General features: G+C 42.5%; 1 protein-coding gene across 2 annotated transcripts in view; it reads left to right on the plus strand.

Annotated features, from left to right (window-relative positions):
* Nucleotides 1–735: 735 nt before the first annotated feature.
* The window catches only part of cdc42ep4b (CDC42 effector protein (Rho GTPase binding) 4b), a 106,908-nt gene continuing 81,509 nt past the window's right edge, over nt 736–26,134 (plus strand). The window contains exons 1-2 of one of the 2 annotated variants that reach the window (XM_084330688.1): nt 736–920; nt 10,007–10,097. The gene's annotated coding sequence lies outside the window, so the exon portion shown is untranslated. The remainder of the gene's footprint in view (nt 921–10,006; nt 10,098–26,134) is intronic. The other variant, XM_084330687.1, reaches the window with a different exon arrangement.

The following is a 26,134-nucleotide window of genomic DNA, read 5'->3' on the forward strand; positions in this document are numbered from 1 at the left end:
CACTCTCTCGACCGGTGCCCCATAGATGCTGAGGGGGCTGTAGTCCCTCCTAAAATTATGCTGCATCTTCTGATTCGTATTCCATATCCACTGTATTTCATTATAATGTTAGGGGACAATTCTGCAGGGTGTATACATGTGTTTGGATTTCTTCATCAGAGCTCAGGGTCGTCTCTCGTGCAGACCCTTGCGTGCAGAGCTTTGCTCAAGGGCACTTTTGCCATAAACGGTTTCACAGTTCAGTGTTACAACTGCCCCTCGTTAGAATTAACCCTGGTGGCCTGGTCTCCCCTATAGAGTCACAAACTACCTCTGAGCCCCGTGTTGAACAGTCGTGTCCTTTTGTTTGACCCCATGTCCCCCTAAAACGCCTTGTGGGGCCCAGTGTCCCCCCATATAGCCTATTATTCTCATGTCAAACATATTTTCACTATTTGCATTTTGAAGAAAGTCTAGACAACGCCTACTTGCATTTAGCGAAATGACCTCAAACCCGATTTCAGATTATTAGGTGCGTCATGAATTGCACTAAAAAGAGTTGACACGGGGGGAAAAATCCGGCACTGGCCCTTTAAACGGAACAGGAGGCGATGATCTCACGGCACAGAGGAGCGGAGTGTGTGTGTGTGCGTGTGTGTACGTGTGTGTGTGTGTCCTGTGCTTGTGTGTGCGTGCGTGTGTGTGTGTGTGTGTGTTGCGCCATCGCGCTGCAAACTTCACAGACGTACGGGCACTGCGGACCGAGGAGGAACCGTGTCCACACTTTCTGTGCTGGGAGGGAAACGAGAGAAGTTTTTTCCCCGGTACCGAATTAAAAACAACACCGTGGATTTGGAGCGTTATTTCGCAGCGGGTCTGAACTGCGCGCTTTCCTTTTTTTCAGTTGGGATAATTTTCACCACCAGAGATAAGAAAAACAGGTACACATTTACTTCTCAAATGACCGTGGTTTTAATAAGTAGTAGTACCCTATGGAAATGCAAGTTGCTGTTTGTCATGCTTGTGTGATATATACCGTCTATTAATACATACGACCTGTGTACGATTTAAAACTGTGAGATAATCGCTGTAGGCTGAGACGACGGAGTTGGGAATGACAATCGAAATGTAGTGCGATAGCGCGTTCTTATTATTCTAGCAGTAATAATAACATAACAGTCAGGGAGGGTCGAACAAGGGGGTTTGTTTTGGAGGTAGAAGTGGGTATAATAATCTGCATCTCATTTGAATGTCAAATCGTGTGGAGAGAGAGGGAGAGGGGGACAATGATCAGCGCCGAGCGGTCTGCATGCGCAGTGGGTTTGGGGGACAATAAAGCAGCCGACCCCCTGTCCCATACTGCCGACCCCCCCCCCTGTCCCGTACGGGGACGAGGCTATTGTGCGCTACCCCTCCCGCTCTGAGCCTCTATCCCAGGTAGCGTGAAATAAATAATAATAAAAGAGAGTATCAACTTCAGTTGTTATGCCCCCCCCCCAGCATCAACAACAACAAATTAACTTCGACTTGGGGGAGGGGGGGTTCTGCTCTCCGGCGCATTAAACGGCCCACCATGATAATAAGGTTATTACGGCCGGCGGCAGCTCGCAGGCAGGCGGGTCTTTGTTGCTCCCATTGTAACGAGTGCATTCAGTGAAGCTGAAAATATGTGGCTAGTAAGGCCAACATTATAGGAGGCTATTGTTGTCGGGCCTGCATGGCTGTCCAGTCCCCCGTGTGTCAACTGGTTACAAGTTCCAACCGGCATGTTATTATTCCGTGTGTTTTGAAATCCGTTTTTTTTTCTTCCGCTGAGCAGATCTGCGGGATAAGAGAGATGTGGGAATGTTCAACCCTCCTCACTACTCTCGTTACTATCCTCGCTTTTAGTTTGACCGACGGCCACTGGGGAGCTTTGCAGGTTTATCAAGAGTGGGAACGAATTGATAATACATGTAGGCGCAATGTTCTCTGTTAAACTTTGTATATATATATAATATATTGACCTATAGAAAGATTTCCCAAAGGGGTTCCATACTTTTGAGTCCAAGATTACTGGCTCAAATACGTCCAGTATTTGACAACATATATGTTTAATTTAAAAGCGTCACTCTGGGTTGTACGAGAGACATAACAATACTTCTGCACTGGGAAACAAACACGCTTTATATGGTATTTTTTTTACACTGTTGGACATTTACCAAAGCTGAGAAAACTACCCAGGAGTGTGTGGTCTCTCTCTCTTACTCACACTCTCTCTCTCTCTCCTTGTCTCTCACTCTCACACACACACTCGCCCAGTCCCCCTCTCTCTCCCTCCCAGTCTCTCTCTCCCTCCAAATCTCTCTCCCAGTCTCTCTCTCCCTCCCAGTCTCTCTCTCCCTCCCAATCTCTCTCTCCCAGTCTCTCTCTCCCTCCCAATCTCTCTCTCCCAGTCTCTCTCTCCCTCCCAGTCTCTCTCTCTCTCTCTCTCTCTCTCTCCACCAGAGTCAGGGAGTATACATCACTTCCTGAACACGTTCTTTCTTTCTCTCTCTGTCTCTCTCCTACTCTCACTCTATCTGTCTCTCTCTCTCCCAGTCTCTCTCGCTCCTAATCTCTCTATCTCCTACTCTCTCTCTCTCTCAAACATGTATATTTCCCCCATCTCATTACTCATCTCTCCTCAACAGATGATGTCAGATTAGCCTGATCATTAACTGAGTAATTAGTCGTGTTCACAGTAATAACTGGTGCGCTGCATGGTTCCACGCTGGCCTCTTTTCCAAGGAGCACACATGTTCCTAAATAAAAAGTTTATGAGCACTCAAAGAAATTCAGGAGCACAGTGAAACGTTTTCGTACCAATACTGTTTTTCAGCAGTTGGGGTATCGCTTGGATTTTTATTGATTCTGGTTAGGGGTGCACCGATATGAAAATTGGCCACCGATACCGATACCGATTGTTCAACTAACACAATCGGCCGATACCGATACCGATACCGATAATTGTGGCAAAAAATAAGTATTTTTAATTTTTTTTTTAATTTTTTTTTTTTTTTAATGAAACTACTGTATATTTGTATGTGTGTTTGTATTTGTAGGCCTCTTTACTTACTTAAAAAAGGAAACATCAAGAAATATGTTTATGGTATCACTGATCCCTCTCCCAGTATCGTCTGGCGGCCTGCAGAGGGATACTATTTTCTCAGCCAGAGCTTTCAACCAATGCAATGGAACCATTCTGGCGGCCTGCAGCGGGATACTATTCTCTCAACCAGAGCTTTCAACCAATGCAATGGAACCATTTTGATTGACAGTCGATTCGGCCAATTACGCCACACCGCTAGCACCCACCTCCTGCTTACCACCAAGCGTTTATTCATTTTTCGACTTCGGGGCATGCCGCCATTGATCTGCTTGCGAGAATGCGAGTCAAACTTAGAACCACAACAAGCTAATACGTTAGCTGCCCGGCAGTGCCCGCCGACCAGCGCGCTCCACAGGATGGCCAAACGAGACACAATGATTTTACTGCAACAAATTTTATAATAAAACAAAGCCTTTCTATACATTTGTCTGGTTGAAAACTTTATTAACAGATTGCAGAATGTGTAGTTGGGTACGGAATGAGCAACGGAATGTAACCGAGCTATGCACGGCTTGCTTGCTATCTTCGGGTAAATACTATGCTGATGTAATTGAACGTGTAACTAACTATAATAACGTTAATGCCACAAAACGAATGTTTGTGTCATTTTAACAGCAGATACTTTCTTAAATGCCATCCTCCCGACAGAGCGGTGTTGATGGGGAGCTCTGATGGATTCGCTTGGTTGTGTTATTAACATTGAACAGCTAACCGAAAGCTAGGGTTAACTAATGTTAAAGGTTTAGCCATAACATTACGTTGGCTAAAGTTGGGGCTATTCTTAATCCAGTAATAATGGCTGCAGACCTGCAAGCAAAGTTCAGCAAGTTGGCAAAGGAGTATTCCAACGTAAATCACATTTTCACCAGTAACGTTAGTCTTCTGCCTCCCGGCTATGAACGGACTCGGAGTAATGCCTTGCTGCTATGGGTAATAATAATATGCTGATGTTATTGTCCGTGTAACACTAACTATATAACGTTAATGCCACAAAACGAATGCCTTGTTAATCATAAATAGTAACTTTGATGCAGTAGCTTGTGTGTGTGTGGGGGGGACGGCGGGCGTTGTGCAGGTAGGTCGCGAGTGAATTTTTTTTTTTGCCTTTTGACGCTACACAAATGGATGGTTAGTTATCGGCGACTGCTATCGGCACATTTGAGCTTATCGGCCGATAGCAGTCAACAAGGCACTTATCGGCCGATACCGATACCCGACCGATATATCGGTGCACCCCTAATTCTGGTTCTAGTTCTGCTTTATCAAATTTGGTTATTATCGAATCTCTGTTTCCGATTCTAATATATTTTTTGTGGGGGAGAAAATTAAATATCAAGAACCGAAACTATTCTATACCTTTCATTCTTGGCAGATTTAGGCTCTATAGTCTGTAAAAATTGTGAACCGTGACATGAAGGTATATTTTTTTAACTTGCTGTCTTGAGTTTTTGCTGTTATGACATGATCCTGATGCATTATGACAGGAATATATCAAAGGAGGCTTATTCAATTAATTAACATAGACCACTGCACTTCCGCGTTACATTGAGCTCATGGGAGAGAGAGCGGGGGGAGAAAATGAATGAATGTGGATGAGAGCCTCAACATTAAGTGGTTGTAGCTACGGCTGTGTGGGTGCAGGAGACATGATCCAATATACTTGTATACGCCTGAGTCTCCTGAACACGGAGAGACCAATCCAAAGTCGATCGGCACTTTCTCGGCCAAGCTATAGTCGCTTTTCCGTACCTACTCCCGAACTACGCATGCGCAGATTAACAATCTGCGCATGCGTAGTTCTGGAGTAGGTGCAGGAAAGCGACTATAGCTCGGCTGAGAAAGTGGAATTGGTCTCTCCGTGTTCAGGAGACTCAGGCGTATAAAAGTCTATTGGATCATGTCTCCAGCACCCACACAGTCATAGCTATAACCACTTAATGTTGAGGCTCTCATCCACATTCATTCATTTTCTCCCCCGCTCTCTCTCCCATGATTTAAGAATCCCGGACGTGTTGCAGTGGTCCATTGCTGTGGATGATATGCATTTGACTATCTATTACCTAAGGAAGGAGACACCTTACATCACTGCTCAGTGACATGGTACTTACTTGTAATCTTTACTCGCACACATGTGCTCATAAATAATTTTTCCGGTTCACGCAGATCTATTTTTAGTCACAAAAGCAAGTGAACCGCTCGCACTGTTGAGCCCTGGTGTGTGTGTGTGATCTTAGTCTCCATATTAATTGGTCAGTTTAGTCTTAGTCCACCAACACTTTTAACATCCTTATCTGCAATACAATGAAAAGCACCTCTCTGGTATAAGCACTAGATTTAATTTCATGTGTCACATTCTTATTCCACTTCCTGAGTGTTCATCACATTCTTATTCCACTTCCTGAGTGTTCATCTTATTCTTATTACACTTCCTGAGTGTTCATCACATTCTTATTCCACTTCCTGAGTGTTCATCTTATTCTTATTACACTTCCCGAGTGTTCATCACATTCTTATTCCACTTCCCGAGTGTTCATCTTATTCTTATTACACTTCCAGAGTGTTCATCATCGTATTCTTATTCCACTTCCCGAGGGTTCATCGTATTCTTATTCCACTTCCAGAGGGTTCATCTTATTATTATTCCACTTCCCGAGGGTTCATCTTATTCTTATTCCACTTCCCGAGTGTTCATCGCATTCTTATTCCACTTCCCGAGTGTTCATTGCATTCTTATTCCACTTCCTGAGGGTTCATCAGCATTCTTATTGCACTTCCTAAGTGTTTAACGCATTCTTATTGAAGACTATGGTTTTGTTAACCCTTTCACTGCCACACTACAGAAGGTTAACCCTTTACTATCACACTACCGTGATAGTAAAGGGTTAACCTTCTGTTGTGTGGCAGTGAAAGGGTTAACCGGCTGTCGTGTGGCAGTGAAAGGGTTAAGCTTCTGTGTATTGTCGCAGTGAAAGGGTTAACCGTTTGTTAGTGCGGCAGTGAAAGGGTTAAGGCTCCATGTATAGCTCAATGTAGAGCATGCTAGGGTTGGGGTTCTATTCTCTCCATCAGATGGCACAGGCCTATGTCACATTGTTTTATAAGACACTTTACTGTAGACCTGGTCTCACACACCGTGAAGGTCCAGTAGTCCAACACTCCCTTCTTGTAAAACAGTTACTGCCGGACAATAGACCTGTTCCAACATACCGTGTTTGAGCCAATCAGCATTACCAACTGAGTCACGTGACTAAGTTGCCCTCTACCTGCGTGAGCTGCTGCGCTAAAAAAAAGTACGACAGGGCTCTATGGAGAAACCATGACACTCCCCTGACTAAAAGTATGACGGGGCTCTATGGAGAAACCATGACACTCCCCTGACTAAAAGTATAATGGGGCTCTATGGAGAAACCATGACACTCCCCTGACTAAAAGTATACTGGAGCTCTATGGAGAAACCATGACACTCCCCTGACTAAAAGTATAATGGGGCTCTATGGAGAAACCATGACACTCCCCTGACTAAAAGTATAATGGGGCTCTATGGAGAAACCATGACACTCCCCTGACTAAAAGTATGACAGGGCTCTATGGAGAAACCATGACACTCCCCTGACTAAAAGTATAATGGAGCTCTATGGAGAAACCATGGCACTCCCTTGACTAAAAGTATAATGGAGCTTTATGGAGAAACCATGATGACACTCCCCTGACTAAAAGTATAATGGGGCTCTATGGAGAAACCATGACACTCCCCTGAATAAAAGTAGTTTCAAACAAAAAAATTCTGGATGTCATTTTTGTCAAATCAGCATGGCTGTGAGTGTGAGTCTTTCACCTTTTACATCTAGCTTTGGCATGGATTGATTGTTTAGATCGCTAGCATGGCTAACAAATGCAAATATATATATATATTGAAAGATTTGAAATGTATTTGAAGGATAAACCCCTTGAGATATGCTATCTTGTTTTCGAGGGGGTCCTTAACATAAGATACAAAACATACAATACAATACAACAAAACAAAACACAGGACAACAAAATACACTTATACACTGACAGACGCTCTCCCAATCTCACCCCCATAGTCCACACTGATTCCACCAGAGGATCGTCAATATGTATGTTCCCATATAAATACAAGGATTCTTAATAGGACTAGTTGTTAAAGATCCCTAAATATTTAGCACAACAATTGAATGAGGTTGGAGTGGGGTGGAATTTGGCAATGATCACGTGGTGCCACCAACAGTACGACACATCTTCAGTTGTGTTCCCCGACCCCATTGGGTGTTTCGGCCATTTATCACAATACACCCTCTGCCGAGGTTGGCCCACCACAGGCTGACAAAATTATAGAATAGAATAGAATAGATCTTTATTTGTCATTGTTGGTACAACGAAATTTGTTAGGAACATCACCACTGGCATACAACATAAGATATAACATGTGCAAAATAATAATGTCAATAATAATAGTAATATAGTAATAAAGTAATAAAGTATCAATGTCCCAATGTCCCAATATATAACATACCATCATTGTTCCAAGTGCATTTAGTGCTTGTGCAAATAAATTAATAAATATAAATATTTCAGTCCAGTGAGTTGATGGAAGGAGGGGGGGGGGGGGGGGGGGGGCGTTGACTTGCAAAGGATGAAGTATTGTATAGTGCAGCAATGCAAGTCCGGTTCACAGTTATTGTTGTAATGTGGGAGTGGGAGTTATGTCACCGGGGGTGGGATGTGGGGGGGGGCAAGTTGATGTTCGTCGTTGAGCAGCCTGACAGCCCGTGGGTATAGTTTGATCTGTAAACCCTAAGACAGTAAATCAGTAACAAGTGCAAGTAGTCTGTAGATGAGTAAACAAAGACATCTTAAATAACCGGTAAGAAGTGAGAGATCTGAGTGAACTAGGCAGTTTGTTCCAATCAGCTGGTGCTTTATATTTAAAGGCAAGTATGTAGTCTGCCCCGTTGTTCTGACCAGGATTACATTCCTTTTGCCCTCTCGATGCGCAAGCTACACTGAGTCTGACGCGGACAGCGAACAGGTCTATAGTATTCTGGACGCGTTGAGGCGATGCGGCAGGGATCCCGGCACGGTGGAAAGAGAGAGAGAGATTGATTGTGTGTGTTTTGCGAGAGCCCCAGCTGACCCCAGGTCAGCACATGGCCTTCTCCTCCAGACAAAACATGTCCCCCCCATGTGGCACCTTGGCTGTTAGAGAGAGAGCCGTGTGGGCTGGGTGCAGCGTGGTTCTAGTGGGCTGGATGGTTCTAGTGGGCTGGTGGATGGTTCTAGTGGGCTGGTGGATGGTTCTAGTGGGCTGGATGGTTCTAGTGGGCTGCTGGATGGTTCTAGTGGGCTGCTGGATGGTTCTAGTGGGCTGCTGGATGGTTCTAGTGGGCTGGATGGTTCTAGTGGGCTGGTGGATGGTTCTAGTGGGCTGGATGGTTCTAGTGGGCTGGTGGATGGTTCTAGTGGGCTGGTGGATGGTTCTAGTGGGCTGGAGGATGGTTCTAGTGGGCTGGAGGATGGTTCTAGTGGGCTGGATGGTTCTAGTGGGCTGGAGGATGGTTCTAGTGGGCTGGATGGTTCTAGTGGGCTGGAGGATGGTTCTAGTGGGCTGGAGGATGGTTCTAGTGGGCTGGTGGATGGTTCTAGTGGGCTGGAGGGTTCTAGTGGGCTGGGTGCAGCCTGGTTCTAGTGGTCAAAGTGTGCAGCTCAAAAACACATTCGGTTCACGTTCAATTCAGTAATTTTGAGGAGGAGGATTTTCTTCAATGTTTGAAAATGAAGGAAGGATGCAGCCATACTTGAATGAATGAATTAATAGTTTATTTTTCGGTCTTTGTTTACAACAAATCAAAAACACACTTGTGTGGACTTACAAAAAGAAAAAAATCACAGTCATGACTCATATTCAAAGTAAGCTCACACACAAAATCCCAACTCAATTGTTGAAAAAAGGAATAGGCTGAAGCACATGCTTATTTTTTTGCCTATCCTTTACAATTCTTCTGTTCAGAGTCATTCACTTTTAACTATCGACTCTCGATACCAAGTTTTTGCTGAACAGTTTAGGTTTTAGAACCATTATTGTGGTTTAAACTTTAGATAATGATAGTGGGTTTTCCGCCTTCTTTTTAGCCTCAAATACAGAAAATCTAATGTTATACTTATACATGGTTCTTGGGATCAGATCTCTCTCACACACACACATCCCTCCCCCTCTCTCGTAGAGCCATATGAAATCCGCGATCACGGAATCGCGGACGTAATCGCGGAATTGAGCAATACAAATGGAATCAACTGTAAATAATTTTTTTTTTTTTTTTTTTTTTTTTTGTGGGACTTGTACAGCACTTTGTTCAACTTTGTCAGTGCTGTAAAGTTTAAACCTTTTTAAATCTTAGACAAAACAAAACACTTTGCTTTCATGAAATATTGTAAGCCGTCATTTGAGGCTTTATAAAAGCAGCACAATGAACACAAATCTGTCAGTGCCGAGTCCGACCTCATCTTAAATAACAAACAGCATTGCTTGTTGTAATTAACAAAGAGAGGCAGAGTTGATTTTGCAAAAAAATATATATATATCATTTATATTTTTATATTTTTTAATAATCAAATTTTATTTTCATATTCGAATCCCATGCCCATCGAACGAAGCTTCGAAGTATTTAAGACAGCCCTATTAAATGGACTGTTATATCTTATTAAATTGTGGAAATTTATTCATTCCCACTTATTAGACACTATTTCTGATGGTAAAATGAGCGTACAAAGCAAAATACAGAATTCTGAAATATTAAAACGGAAAAAACGGAATTTGGAAAAAAATAAAACGGATTTCATATGGCTCTACTCTCTCGTTCTCCTGCCTCTGTCTACCAGTGGTGATGATGATGTGTTGTGGTGACGTACACACTACTCTCCAGGCTCCCAGCGCTGCCAGACGGTTATCTCTCCATCAAGGCCTAGTATTGTGTGTCCCCCCCTCTCTCCTGGGTGCCTGCTGGGGTTTGAGTGGGGGTTGCAATGGATCTCTCTTTCTTTCTCTCTCTCTTTCTCTCACTCACACACTCTCCTTGTCCCTCTTTCTCACACTATTCTTGTCTCTCACTTCCTCGCACACACACACACACACACACACACACACACACACACACACACACACACACACACACACACACACACACACACACACACACTCTCTCTCACTATATTTCTCTCACTTACACACTATCCTTGTTTCTCACTCAATTCAATTAATTTCAAATGGGCTTTATTGACATTGGAAACATACGTTTACATTGCCAAAGCCAAACAAAACAATCAAACAGAGAAATCAGAAGAAGTCGGTACAGTGAAAAAGGAATTGTTTGTGTGATTGACAGTCCTTTTCTTGTCACAGCAGCTCACACATCTTGCTGCTGTGTTTGCACATTGTTGTATTTCTCCCAGTAGGTATGGGAGCTTTGAGTTATTTGCCATGTTTTCAAAGTCTCTTTGAGTGTTTGCAATTTGTGGGAAGTATATCATGTCTCTGATGTCTTGGTATAGTGGGCAGGTTGTTAAGAAGTGTAGCTCCGTTTCAACCTCTTCTTGTGTGCAGTGGGTGAACAGTCTGTCTTCTCTTGGGAGCCAGGTCTGCCTATGGCGGCCTTTCTCTGCCTTTCTCGATGGCTAGGCTATGCTCGCTGAGGCTGCGGTTAGACTGACTGATGTTTTCGTTTCGTTTTGAAGATGAGTTTCGCTTTTCCAGGTCGCAACGTAGCGGTAGGCGAGTCAGACATTTGTTTTGCAACCTGAGAACTTTCGTTTTGTCACCTGAGCACAGTGATGTAGTACACTGCCAAAGCAGTAGGTGGCAGTAGGTGGCGAACATGAAGGCAATTTTCAACCAATCAGAACTTGAATGTGCCAATACACTTCCTGCAAAGAAATGTCAACACGCCGCCATCTTTAAATGCCTCGGCTATTTAGCCAATGCAGCACTTATTTTTCAGCAAAGTGTAATAAAAGTGCAATAAACAAAATGGATACATTCACTGTGTGTTCTGCCTCTCATTTGTTGATGAAACAAAACTATCATCAACACAATTGACCACCAAGAGCGGAGTTTAATCTCATCTGTGCTGATTTTGTTAGCTTACATGCTAACGCGATAGGAATATGCCATTATAACAGTATAGCATTGTGGCTAGAAGCTAACGTTAGCCAGCCAGCATCAAACTGATGATATCGGGAGCTATCAGTAGCTAGATAACATTAGAGACAACGCCTTGTGTATTAAACAAAGGTGAATAGATGACTGGGCCATTTTGTTTAATGCTTGTTATGTTGAAAGATGAGCTCTGAGCTAACAGGGTCTGGTAGCTACGGTAGGTAGCTAACGCTAGCCAGCTGCTCATGCAATCGTTAATGCTAGCAGAATGAATGGATGTAAACTTTATTTAACATATCGCAGAATGGGTACAATACAATACGGCTCAATACAAACAATTGTTAAGGGAATGCAGACTGTTGTAGCTTGGACTGGGGTCCTTATAACAATAACTTGACAACACATGGTAGCTGCAGCTATAGCTCTGTTGTCACCGGACGTTGGTGAGGGCACGCAGATGTGGGTATCTACTGCGCATGGGCGTTGAGCAACAACGGCTCCGCGCAGATTACACGACACGTTGTCGGCGAGTTTTTGGCGTTTTTCCAAAACGGAAACACAATTTAGCGTTTTCAGTAGGGCCAAAACGTTTCCTGCCAAAACGGCATTTCTATCTAACAGGGACAGCAAACGTATTCAAAACGTATTCAAAACTAACACAAAAACACAGGTCTAACCATGGCCTGAGTCTGTACCTAGTCAATGATCTTCTTAGGCCCAGTCCACACGATCACAGGTATTTGTGACACTGTTTTTTTTTTATTATTCAAAAAAATAAAACTCTGTCCACACGACTGGTTTAAACCCTGCACCGAGTGACGTCATATACATGTAGTACAATGCCAAAGCAGTAGGTGGCGATGTAGTTCAAACATGAAGGCCATTTCAACCAACCAGAAGGGTTTAGGGTTAATACCAGAAACTGACCTTGAGCCTGGAACGCAAACATCCCTCCTTGCTCACAGCCATTTAGCCAACGTAGCATTTATCTAGTTTTATTTTTCAGCAAGAAAACAAAGTGCAATAAACAAAACGGATACATTCACTGTGTTCTGCCTCTCATTTGTTGATGAAACAAAACCAACATCAACACAATTTAACACCAAGAGCGGATAGTTTAGTCTCACAAAAAGATCTCTGGTGTTGTTAGCTACATGCTAATGTGAATGGCATTCTCCATGTATATAGTTAGCATCAAGGCTATTAGCGTTAACGCTAGTAGAAATGGAGCACTTATTTTTCAGCAAAGTGTAATAAAAGTGCAATAAACAAAACGGATACGCTTTTAACACGAGTAGAAATGGATGAAAACTTTATTGAACAGATTGCAGAATGGGTACAATACAATACGGCTCAATACAAACAATTGTTAAGGGGATGCAGACTGTTGTAGTTTGGACTGGGTTTCTTATAACAATAACTTGACAACACGTAAGCTTAGTTTAGCCGCAGCTACAGGTTTACTCTGAGCGTCAGGTCAGGAATGCGACAACAGACATCAGTCGATCACAACACTCTTCAACACAGACGATACGTTTCGAACAAAAGTTTGTTACAATCATACTGGAAATAACCTCGGTTTCTATGCCCACACTCAACCACTGCAACCGGGGATGCGCGCAAAACTTCACCCTGGACTCCGATTTTTAAAGAGCGCGGTTGCAGTGTAGCAAAACCCCGGTTGTGTGTGGGCGAACAGTGCAACTGCGCACATACAATCACGGTTACATTAAACCCAGCGTTCGTGTAGATAGCCCCTAGTCTCTCTCTCGACTGGGGTTGGATGGAGGCCTGTCGGTGTGTATCTCGCTCTCTCTCTCTCTCTCTCTCTCTCTCTCTCTCTCTCTCTCTCTCTCTCTCTCTCTCTCTCCCTCCCTCTACCCCCCCCCCCCCCCCTCCTCCTCCTTGCGATGGGGGCTATTTACTGTACCATGTAGGATTGGATCCTGCTGGCTGCTGCATAGTGACGGAACTGGCTACCTGCCCAGCAGCACACACTGGACTGCGGTCATTTCCACAGAGAGAGAGAGAGAGAGAGAGAGAGATAGGGGTTGGAGGGGAGAAGCCTGTTCCACATAAAACCACTCACAATTGAGGCGATTTCACAAGCAGCTAGACTGAGTTAGTTGAGACGAATGACCTAACGGCTAAACGGCCTGCTGTGAATCACTATGAATCAACGCTGTACGTGTTTTATAAGCTCCTGGGTTTGTGTTCGCTAAAGAGAGGGAATTTAATAATCTGCTCATAAATAACAGCATATTTGCTTAACACGTTTGAGGTGTTCTGGTCTGTGGGAGCCATTCTCAATGTTTACTAAAAGAGAAATGATACGATTGAATAATTGTGTAAAACGCGAACACCACACAAGTGCAATGAGTTTGGGATGTATGTGTCTGTCTCTGTGTGTGTGTGTGTGTGTGTCTGTGTGTGTATACTTGTAAATAGTTTAGGAAAACGTTGTTTGTTACGTTAGCTTCACTAAAACAATGGCTTTCAACCTGGGGATCTGATCTAAGGCCATGTCCACACTAAAACGATTTTGGTCGTTTTAGGCAAAGTATTTGATCGTTTGCATCGTTCTGCCACATGGAACTGCGTTCTGGCAGCCTGAAGACGGTACTTTTTGATACTAGCTCCCAGAGTGCGCAATTTTGAAGACGCCCCCCATTGCGTCACCATCTTTATAAACGATGTGTGTTCTCCTGAACCGATGACGCGTTGGCCCACCTCTCCCTTACCCCGCATGCGCAAACTCTCAGCCAACATCACAACAATAATGGGGTCGTACAGAGTAGTTGCGTTCGTGGTGCAGAAGCTATTGAGCCTGATCGGGCTTTTCCGGCAAACTGTTCCATAGCATACCCCTTCAGTTGATCATGACAAATCCTCTCTTACCTTGGCGATTAAAAAGCCTCCATAATTTTGTAAATAGTATCCCCATGGCATGGTGTTGAGCTGTAGCCAGCAAGCTATGCTATCAATATTAGCTAAATAATTAGCATCACATAGCTGGCCTTTTTCTGAAAACCCAAGCACATATTGTTCCATAGCATACGCCTTCAGTTGATCATGACAAATCCTTTCTTACCTTGACGATTAAAAAGCCTCCATAGTTTAGTAAATAAAGCTGTATCCAGCCAGCTAGCATTGATGCTATTCAAAATGCTATTGAATCCACATTAGCTAAATAGCTAACCAACTAAATACAATTACAGTGGTATCCTGAGGTAACGTTAAATACAACGTTTGCTAGTCGAAATGACTGGACACACAGGGACAAGTTAAACATCAATCAATTAATTTATTCCAACAGGTAGTTTCAGCTGCATGTGAGCCGCGGTCTTTCTCTCCTCTCCGTTGGAAACTAATGACGTTACGTTAGCTCGAAAAGCACAGAACCGGCCGACACAAGTTAAGCTGCTAGCAACAGACACTATAACACTTCCGGTCAGAGTTTTTCAAAATAGAACAGGAAAGACATTTATTTTGTGAATTTGTGGCATGCACTTATTATCTTGAGACGTTTTCGTTTTTACGGAAACCTAAAAACGAAACGAAAACGAAACAGATCAAAATCGTTTTAGTCTGGACAAGGCCTAAAACACAGGGACAACTCTGTATGTACAGCGTTTGAGATGTAGGCTAAACAGGATTATTCCCTGTGTGATGTACAGAGTTTGAGATGTAAACTAAACAGGATTATTCCCTGTGTGATGTACAGAGTTTGAGATGTAAACTAAACAGGATTATTCCCTGTGTGATGTACAGAGTTTGAGATGTAAACTAAACAGGATTATTCCCTGTGTGATGTACAGAGTTTGAGATGTAAACTAAACAGGATTATTCCCTGTGTGATGTACAGAGTTTGAGATATAAACTAAACAGGATTATTCCCTGTGTGATGTACAGAGTTTAAGATGTAAACTAAACAGGATTATTCCCTGTGTGATGTACAGAGTTTGAGATGTAAACTAAACAGGATTATTCCCTGTGTGATGTACAGAGTTTGAGATGTAGGATGAACAGGATTCTTTGCCTGCCATTGGGAGAAAAGCTAGGTCTTGGTCTTGAAGCAGAACAGGAAGGTGAATTAACCTCAAAGGTCAAGGGGTCAATGTTTTGTTCCATCAACCAATATACAGAGTTCCTTAATATCCACCTGGAGTTGGTCAATACAAACATGAATAACGTTGAGATCTGTTTAAAAAAGTTACTAAACACATGGTCCTCCTTTTGATGCACTACCGGTGGATTCTTTCCCTGCCCCACAATCGACCTTTTCCCCTCGTTTTCGATGATGGAAGTGATTTAGGAAAAGCTTCGGCACGCCGAGAGGTACCCGTGGATTTAATCTCGCGAGGATCGGGGCAATATTCGGCCCGTGGGAGCAGTCACGGGTTAATAAAATTTTCAGAGTGCAGAGGGGAGGTGTGCAGAGGGGATGCCAGACTAATTATTCTGCTCACAGCCCCGTTTTAAACTTTTAAGGTGTGGCAGTCAGCTCGAATCTGATTGGCTAGTATCGGTTTTGGACTCTACATACATGAATCACATGGTTGAGGCTAGAGAAAGACACCTCCCCCCTGCCTCTCCTCTAGCTGCAGTGAGCATAGTGAGTCTGACAGTGTGTTAGAGAGAGTGAGAAGGAGAAGAGGGAGACATTTATATATATATATATATATATATATATATATATATATATATATATATATATATATATATATATATATATATATATATATATATATATATATATATTATAACACAGATGCACAGATGAAAAAGAATGTAAACTATATTAATTTCTTTTTATATATATATATATATATATATATTTTTTTTTTTCATATTTCATATTTGATATTAATTCATATTTTGATAGGGAGGCCTGGCTTCCGTTGGCTTCCATAAGGATTCGCCACTGCTCCCAGGCTAGGCTAGCTAGTCCGACGGCAAGCGCATTTCCCATATATATAATTATATATTATATATTTCCCATGTTGGCGTCTTCCTTTTTTAAATATACGTCTATTTTAAAATCTTCAGAATAGATTGCCGCGTGTCGCCAGGTTCAAAAGGTTGTAATACATTCCAGAGTTCCAAATATAAAGGGATGTTCTTTGGGAACTTCCTGACGCTGTGGTTCGTGTGATGGGAGTCACGGTGTGTCACCTGTTGATCTCAGGGCGTTCTGAGTATCACGCTGCACTCCGCGGGGAGCGCGGTACAATCACAGGAACCACCGCTCCTGGACGGGAAACAGGCGGTCTTTGAACCGAAGAGAAGTCACGGCTGGGGGGGGGGGGGGGGGGGATATGACGTTGTTTTGGTCTTTCTTCAAAACTCCCTTTTTTTTCTTTTCTTATCTGTTCATTCACATTTTTAAGATTACAAAGTTCATGAAAAAATTCTAGAAAATTAACACCCACAAGACTCCTGCCCCCGCCCCCCAACTGCCCTGCCCACCCAGGCACCCACCCACCCCTCCCCCACCTGCCCCAGCGCCCACCCACCCCTCCCCCACCTGCCCCAGCTCCACTGCCCTGCCTTCAACCTTATTTCTTCTAGTTTTAGAGCCAGTATAGGACCTCCTCCTCAAACCTCCTTTTCTATGTGTAAAGCAAAAGGCCACACGACTGAACGCTCCACACAGACACATATTGGAGTTCAGTTTGAAAGGGCGCACAGAGGGGGGTCTAGACTCCCTCTGTCGGCCGGAGCTCTGTGGGAAACCCAGCCACATTCCCGCTCCAGCCGCCATCGCCAGGCTGTAACTCTATGAGCAGAGTTGAAACGTTAGTGGAGTCCGTTACAAAACAGCCTCACATGCCATGAAGCACCCGTCAGATGGCCAGTTTATCACGGCTTCTCTCTTTAATATATGGTTGTTGACTGACCAGTTTATCACAGCTTTTCTGTTAACCCTTTCACTGCCACACTACCAAAGGGCTTGAGTCCTAAACCAAAACAGTAGCACATCTGGAGCTGTGGTGCGTAAGCACGTCATTGTTGTTAGTGAGTGTGCTGAGCCGAGGCTGAACGGAGCCAAACTTGGAAAATCGATATATCGAAACTTTGCGACCACGTTTCATGTTTATTTCGAGGAAATAATTTATCGCGATATTTATCGTTATCGTTTTATCGCCCAGCCCTAATCAAACCTAACCTTTCTTAGTTTTCCTTCATCCACAATATAGCCTCTTCCCTTTGACTGTTTTGTTTGCCCGCTCTGTGCAGGTGTCGTTTGTGTTAGCAAGGACTGTCACTTTTCAATAACTTTATTGTCCCAGAATGGCACATTTGTTACGCAGCCAAGTAGGCCTATGAACCCATTAACCTGACACATTAAAAACACAGCACACGTAAAAATAAAAACACAGCGTAGACCACCAAATGAAAATAAATGAAGTGCAGACTAGTTACTCTTTGAGTTTAGAAAACTGTTTATTTTTAGTGTAGGTCATCTGCCTGAGTGCGGTCGATCAAGTATAGAGACGACACAGAGGATGATCAGAGCAGTCAGGAATTCACTTCCTGATGACGGATCTGTTATATTTATAAATCAGTGAGACATCCCCGGTCTCTATGGTTGAAACTAGGGATGTCCGATATTATCGGCCGACCGATATTATCGGCCGATATCGGCAGTAAAATGTGATATCGGAAAATATCGGTATTGGTAAAAAAAGAAGAAAAAAAACAATAACAATATATATATATTTTTTTTTTACATTTATTTAACCTTTATTTACCCAGGCAAGCAAGTAAGAACCAATTCTTATTTTATTTATTGTCAAAAGTATGCATGTTGGTTTAATTCAACAACAAGAGATATGTAATGTTAATTTTTACTTTTTTAATGATCATATTTTGCACAGATAATGCTTACATTTAGAAAGCCTTTTGAATGCATCCAGTGAAATTATTAGTTACCTGAAATTATTCAGTTTTTTGGGGGGGAAACCCTGCATATATCGGTATCGGTTGATATCGGTATCGGAAATTAAGAGTTGGACAATATCGGAATATCGGTATCGGTAAAAAAGCCAATATCGAGCATCCCTAGTTGAAACCTCTACCTCAACCTGGTTTTCGAACCGCGAGTCCTACGCTTGCCAGCCTGCCAAGCGTGCCAAATCTAAAGTGCATGGGATTCAGATGGAAAGGGCAGTGCTTCTCAGGACTTTTAGTTGAACAGACCACACCTATCATCAGCATCATGCAGCTGACAGCAGCAGTGCTCAGATCCACGTCTGTTTTGGTTACTGTGTGACTGGAACATGACCAGTGCCGGGGATAGATAACCGGTCAGACGGGTATTGTTGTGTTCTCCCCTGTGGTTTAACAGCAAGTCTGACACACTCAAATATGCTCACTTTGTGTTTGACAACGGCCGTGTTATTATTATCCTCACGTTACTTTACGACTTGACAGGCTGCACAATTCCGATTCCCAAACACAGGTGTTGTTCACAACCAACCACGTTGTGTCATTTATACAGGGGTGTGAAAATTACCCAGAAATTATACTTAAGTGAAACTATGGGTACCGTCTCAAAATCGTACCAACTAATAAAATCTTTAGTATCTGGCTAAAAACACACTTGAGTCAAAGTCAAAAAGTGTCTACTTTTAAATGTACTTAAGTACTAAAAAGTTCCAGTAAAAACATTCTTCTGATAGCAGGTGTTTAATCAAAGATCCCTGCTTTCTAGTCTTGCACAAGGACCAATCAGCATGGGTATGGGCGGGTTCATTTTCCATTGATGGGGATTTGATTGGCTGTTTTTAAATAAAGAGCGGCCACAGGATTAATAACGTTAACCGGTTAACGTTAGTTCGGCCAGAGAAACAAATATACTAATTAAAATAGTTGGACCTGCGAGATTTGTACTTTGCACTTTGTAGGTCTGCATTTTAAATGTAAGGTGTAAAAAATTTGTATTTTTTCTCTGAAATGTAATTTAGTAAATGTACAAGTATACAAACCTAATAATACTCGAGTAAAGTACAAATCCCCCAAAACAGTACTTAACCCTTTCACTGCCGCACTACCATACGACGGTTAACCATTTCACTCACTGCCACACAACAGCCGGTTAACCCTTTCACTGCCACACTACAGAAGGTTAACCCTTTACTATCACAAGGGTTAACCTTCTGTAGTGTGGCAGTGAAAGGGTTAAGTATTGTAATGAAGTACTTTACACCCCTGCATTTATAGCATGTAATTTGTGGCACCTGCCATTATTATTACCACTGCAGGGTGTTGTTAGGAGCGGTGTAACCAGTTCAGATAACACCTTATTATCATATCTGAGGTAAGAGAGAGAACTCCTAGTGACGGTGAGGCAGACTGAGATGGCCAGAGCTCTGGGCCGGTTTCATGTTCTCAAGGGCTCAGACCGTCCTGTCCGCACTGACGAAGAACGACGTTAGTATAGTATTACATATAGCCAGGGAGCGAAATTAACTTTTTGACTCACCGGCCAGTGGCGGGTAGATGGGAAGAGTCTACCCGCCAAGCATATTTCTTACCTGCCAAATTTTTTTTGATTAAAAAAAAATATATATATATTTTATATAAAATTTTTTTTTTTAAATAAAATATATATTATATAATCATACTTGTAGTTGTATTATCTGCGAGACATCGCCACCACGCAATAAGTCAAAATGCTTGCTATCTGCAAACAGCTCCACTGTCTGTGTGTATACTTGAGTAGCCTCCAGCTCCAGCAAGGATTCTCCGGCCCTGCAGCTAGACCCTATATTCAGCTAGACCCTACATTCAGCATGCAAGGATTCTCCGGCGATGCAGCTGGACCTATTTATAACGTTACCGTTCTTTTGTCAAATCACATTCAACATGCCCTCAGCTAGAATACGCATTCAATCAATGTTATAAGTAGTGCTGTCAGGCGATTAAAATAATTAATCTAATTAATTACAGGATTTGTAATTAATTAATCTAATTAATCACATTTTAATCGCATAACCATTTTATGCCTGATATTCTATATTCTATAATCATATTTCAAATTGCATGTGTCCGGATGGCAGAATTCAGTACTTGTAGGAGCCAAAGGTATATTTAGGTTATTGTATTATATAATTGTCATAATAGAACATTCTAGAACATTTGTGATGTCACAGTATGATGTCATGGTTGAACATTCTAGAACATCAAAGATCAACAATTCTCTCAGCCAGGTCAGTGCATCTGTGGACCATCCAGTTGGATATCTTTGTTTTACACTGGAGTGGCTGTGGACATAATCTTTCATTATCAACGAACGTACTACTCACGAGTAAGTAATTTTAACCAGTAGAGTGGAACGTCTGCCCTCATAGTACTGTATCTACAAAACCTTCTGTTGAATCATCTTCCATTGATTAATGTGCTTAGATTTTTCAGGTCTGGTCAATTTGAGCATGGTGCTATTCACAGTCAAAGATACAACATTTTTTATTGATATTCTCATTTGGTTCATTACAATTTACTCAAGCCTAGTAACAGACACAGTATTTCTGACACTGGGAATACATAGATGGACCTAGAATCAGATACCAAGAACATGCAAATGGACCATATAAAAAAAAGTATAAATGTGTATTCTACGTTCTTCTGGAATGAATGAGATAAAAAAAAAAAAAAAAAGTGTAATTAATTTTGAGTTAATTTTCATAACGTGATAATTTGCTGTGTAATTAATTAATCTAATTAACGCGATAAACTGACAGCCCTAGTTATAAGACATTGATATCAGGAGCTATCTGTAGCTACTGCTAGCCCGGTAGATAACGTTAAGACAATTTAGTTTACTGGGACATATGGATCAACGTGAGCTAGCTAAGCTAGCTAACGAGGGACCGGAGGTATTATGCACTCGAGTAGACTATTGCTGGAGCATTTGTTGATATCAGCAGCTATCAGTAGCTAGCCAGCTAGATACCGTTAGACAATGCCTCGTCATGTATTAAACTAAAAGTGAATAGTTGACTGGGTCATTGTTTAAACAGTAACGTTAGCTCTTGGAGGTCCGATATAGACTAGAGCAGATGAAGTAAACAAGCCAAATGATGGCTTCCGATTGGTCATTTGCTTTTTTTCTCATGAAACCAGCACGTCACTCTACTGTGATTGGACCTAGTGCGATGTGGGACTTGTAGTTTTTTAACGATCTCGCGGCGGAGAAAAAAAAGACGAGCGGCTATAATCTGTACTCGCACAAGAGTATCGTTATGAAATTATGAACTACACGTCTACAGCCCTCTAAGTGGCTGGCGGCGGGCTTTAGTTTCGGTCCCTGCATATAGCATAACTGTATATTGTATAGTAGTGTATATAGGACTCATTATCTTTAATTCGTAAGCTTAGCATTGTATTGTATTTTATCTTAGTACCTTTTATCATGTCTATCTATTCAATTTTATTCTATTATAATTTGTATATATTTTTTTCACAATCGAGGCGGGCATGGCCACCTTCATTTCACTACATGTCTCGTGTATGTATGTGACAAATACATCTCTTGAATCTTGTTACCTTCTCCGCCTCCCCCCCCCCCCCTTCTTCTTTTCCGTCACATGATGACACACCTTTCCCAACCCCAGTATCTCTCTCGTTGCCACGAAACAACAGCCAAACATGTTTTGTTTGAACATTTGACCTAGCTTCCTCCTCCGCGTGATGTCATTCTGTTGGCGGGTTGCCTGAATGTTGACTGAATGTTGTGTGTTCAGGTGACACTAACCCAACAGTAGCCTATTGTCTTGAGAAAGTGGCTTCCTAGAAAGTCTCACCGTTTCAATGTTTTGCGTAACAGTAATTATGTTGCTCTCTCCCAGTGTAAATGATCTACTAAGACCTCACACCCTGACTTCATTCTAGATTCCTTCTTCAAGCTTTTTATCAGACAAATTATTCAGACGGAAAAGGTTCAAGTGAAAGGATTTAAATTTAAGCAAGCAGTGAACCCGGATGAGCTTTTTGTTGTTGTAGATTTCCATAATAAATAAATAAAAAAACAGCGCTCAAGTTCAATAGTCTCTCTCCCCCTCATTGCTTTGTCATCTGTGTGGAGGCTCCTGATATGGACTTCCGTGGAAAACATGGCTGAGCATTAACTAACCGCAGGGTTCACACAAGGTCCTTGAAGTGCTTAAAGTGCTTGATAAAAAAGAAAAAGAAAGTCAAGGCCTGGAATTCCTTGAAGTTCAAGTTCAAGTTCAAGTTCTTTAATAGTTGTCATACAGAAGTACAGAATACTTTCATACAAAATGCTTCTTACTGTTACGCTCCAGAGACTGTGCTAGACAAGATAGTATCAAATAACATAATAACATAATATAGCATGAATTTAGAAGAAGAAAATGAGGTCACAGTGTTCGGTATAGACATATGTACAATGTTCTGAGTTACCATATAATATACAATACACAATACTATGCAGTGTACTAATGTACAGTACTATCTAGTGCAAAGCAGAAATGGGATGAGGTACAATTTTAGGTACAATTTACAGTAAGGTGTACGAGTTGTAGTGCAATCCTTCATCCATAAATATAAAGTGTGGGGAGTGGGTGCTACAGTGTGTTTGTTTAAAGTGGGTGTGTGCTATAAGTGTGTGGAGTGGGTGCTACAGTGTGTTTGTTTAAAGTGAGTGTGTGCGTGTGGATGTGTGTGCTATGTGCGTTTGGTGGTTGTTGTTGTGTAGTGTTCATTCATTGTTCGTTTAGCAGCCTGATGGCCTGGGGATAGAAGCTTCTTCTGAGTCTTTCTGTGCTCGCCTTGAGACTCCTGTATCGCTTGCCTGACGGCAGCAGTTCAAAGAGGCAGTTGTTCGGGTGACTGGAGTCTTTAATGATTCTCTTAGCCTTGCCCTTGCAACGCTTGTAGTAAATGTTCTGGAGGGTGGGGAGCCCCCCTCCAATTGTGCGTTCGGCTGAACGTGTCACTCTTTGTAGTCTGCTTTGGTCTTGTGCAGTGCTATTCCCAAACCAGGAGGTGATGTTGCCGGTCAAGATGCTCTCTATTGTACATGAGTAGAAGTTCTTAAGGATCTTCTGGCTGACTTGGAACTTCCTTAGGCGCCTGAGGAAGTAGAGGCGTTGTCGTGCCTTCTTCACAACACTGTTAATGTGTGTGGTCCATGTCAAGTCCTCGGATATGTAGGCTCCGAGGTACTTAAAACTGTTGACTCTCTCAACCGGTGCCCCGTCGATGCTGAACAGCCAATTTGTTTTACAAGGTGCTTAAAAAGTACTTGAAATTCAAATCAACCATTCGCATTGAAAGTTTTGTTCATCCATGATAAAATAGCTCTGAATAAAGAAATATATATTTTTTTTAATCTAAAATGTAACTAATTGTCGGAAATTGGTTTTAAGTCATAAATATTGGATCCGATTTTCTTTTCAATAAAAAACTGCATTTAAAAGTGAATTGTATCCTTTTAAATGCCCTTTTTAAATGGAAATAGTGCTTAGGAAAGTACTTGAAAGTCCTTGAATTTCATTTAGCAATGCCTGTGGGAACCCTGTAACCATGATTAAGCTGAGCTTCCCCCCCCCCCCCCCTGGAACACAAGACAGCGCTGTGAGACTCTCCCAGCAGGCCTTCCTCCCACCCCCAGGCTGCTCTGTTGCTCCGACCACGGGGTCATCATATGGTATTGAAAACTCATGTGACCGACCAGCGGACTGCAGCTGGCTGCTCGGGTCAAGGCTTTGGCCCAGTTCACGGTTCAGCGAGTGCTCATTGTTCTGTGGTCCGGTAACGGGGACCCCGGGAAACAGGTGGTCTCTCTAGTCTCAAGCGAGACCCGCCACCGACGAGCGGACAAAATAGAGAGGCGGGGCTTCACAGCGGCTATTAGGGGTGTAAATATTTGACCCCACAACGATTCGATTACGATTCTTCAGGCAACTATTCAATGCATCATGAAATCTCTTCATTTGACCACGATTAGATTCGATGCGATTCGATACATTTTCTATCAGTTAATTCCCCAAAAAACCTTTAATACACAAATGTGGCTGGGGGAACTGATTCACTCAGCTTGAATGGACTACAATTAAACAATTAAACAAACAAATAAATAATCGACCTATATTATCGGGGAGGAAACCCTTGCGAGCACGGGGGGAGAACATGCAAACTCCACACAGAAAGGCCCAGGAGTTACCCCACCTGGGTACCTGGCAACCTGGTCCCCAAGCGGGAATCGAACCCAGAACCTTCTAGCTGTGAGGCGACAGTGTTAACCACTACACCAACGTGCCACCATATAATATGGTTCTCAGTCTTATCAGTCGTGCATCTTGTCATGTCATACATGTCGTGGGAGCAATACTTCAAAACTGTAGTGATGTTGTATAAAACGTCTTTAGGAACGTGATTTCACAGTCTTCTCTTCAGCAGGACTGACTGTTTAAAATGATAATTTTGTATCGAACCATAGACTGGCCTTCTCCTGCTTTAAGAAGACAGAGACATTGGCTGCAACTGATCTTTAAATGTATCCATTATGACTATCCTGCCTATCTAAAGCAGTTGATGATGGTCCCCTTTTCTTGTACTTATCATCTAAGTATTTTTTCACAGTTTCTGCGCTCTCAAAAGCAATGGCCAAGAAATCATTCATGTTCAAAGCCCCTTCTGACTGGAATAACCTACCTGTGATCATTCGATCCATATCTTGTTCACATAGATATGTACTGCAGAACATACAAAGCATTTGCGCAGCTTGGGTACGGAGCTTGGGCATTGTGTCGGGGATGAAACTTGCAAACTGTGCAGCGCCACAGACTGGGAGCATGTTCAGTGCTAGGCTAACACTCCCTAAATGTAGCACTGAACGGCACAGGAAGTCCTTCATTCCGACAGCGATCAGACTTTACAATGCATCACTGTGCCTCACTGCATCACTGAGCACAGGGTGACAGTTACCATCTTCCTGGACTTTTACTTTTGAAACATTAACACTGTGCAATATTACACTTCAGTAGACTGTATATCTGTATATTTTGACTGTATATTTTATTCTATTTTTATTCTTAGGCAATTTGTTTTGTTATTCTTATTCGTGACTTTGTTCTGTCTAAATGTTTAATGTAAGCGATTTGTAGTGTCAAATTTCCCTCGGGATAATTAAAGTATTTCTATTATATTCTATCTTAATTTTACCTCTTTAAAAACGCTCTATGTTCTAACTTCATGGTTAACTGTACATGCTTCCTTGGTGGGGCTCCTGCGCTGGTGAGGGGATGTGGGGCGTAGCCGTCCTGTATGCGGGTGTTACAGGTTAGCTAGTTGGCTCTACTCCTATTTCTAGGCAGGGGGGGCTGATTGGTTGATTTGGGGGCACTCGTGGGCGGGATGGCTGTGCTCCGCTTTTCCTGCCAGTCCCGGAGCTCAATACCAATTACATCCTGTATTCTACTCACCCTTTGAATGTTTTGTTGGGCCTTTATCAAATATTGCAGCCTCCAGTGATTTGGATATTGCACCAGGGCCTTGTTGCAATATCCAGTCCAGTCCCCATAGGATGTTGGATGCAAGTTTTCTTTAGGATAGTGTAATTTTAGTCTGAGTAGGACCTTTATCTGGGCTAACCCCAAACTGCTTGGGAAAGCCTGGTGTGAATATAATATATGTCACTTCTTTGTCTTTTTTGTCTTATGGAAGTCACTGCGTTCTTGGCACAAAAGGCAGGCTTTGTGTCAGCCCGGCCGCCCATCCCGACAGTGATGGGACAGGCTATGGAATCTATTAGTGTGTATGTGATACGGTCTAAAAGGAACAATACTTTGCTAGATTAATATCTCAAATCCTTTGTCTCTTTGTTT

This window comes from Notolepis coatsorum, assembly GCF_963971535.1.
Source record: "Notolepis coatsorum genome assembly, chromosome: 15".
NCBI classification, from domain to species: Eukaryota; Metazoa; Chordata; class Actinopteri; order Aulopiformes; family Paralepididae; genus Notolepis; species Notolepis coatsorum.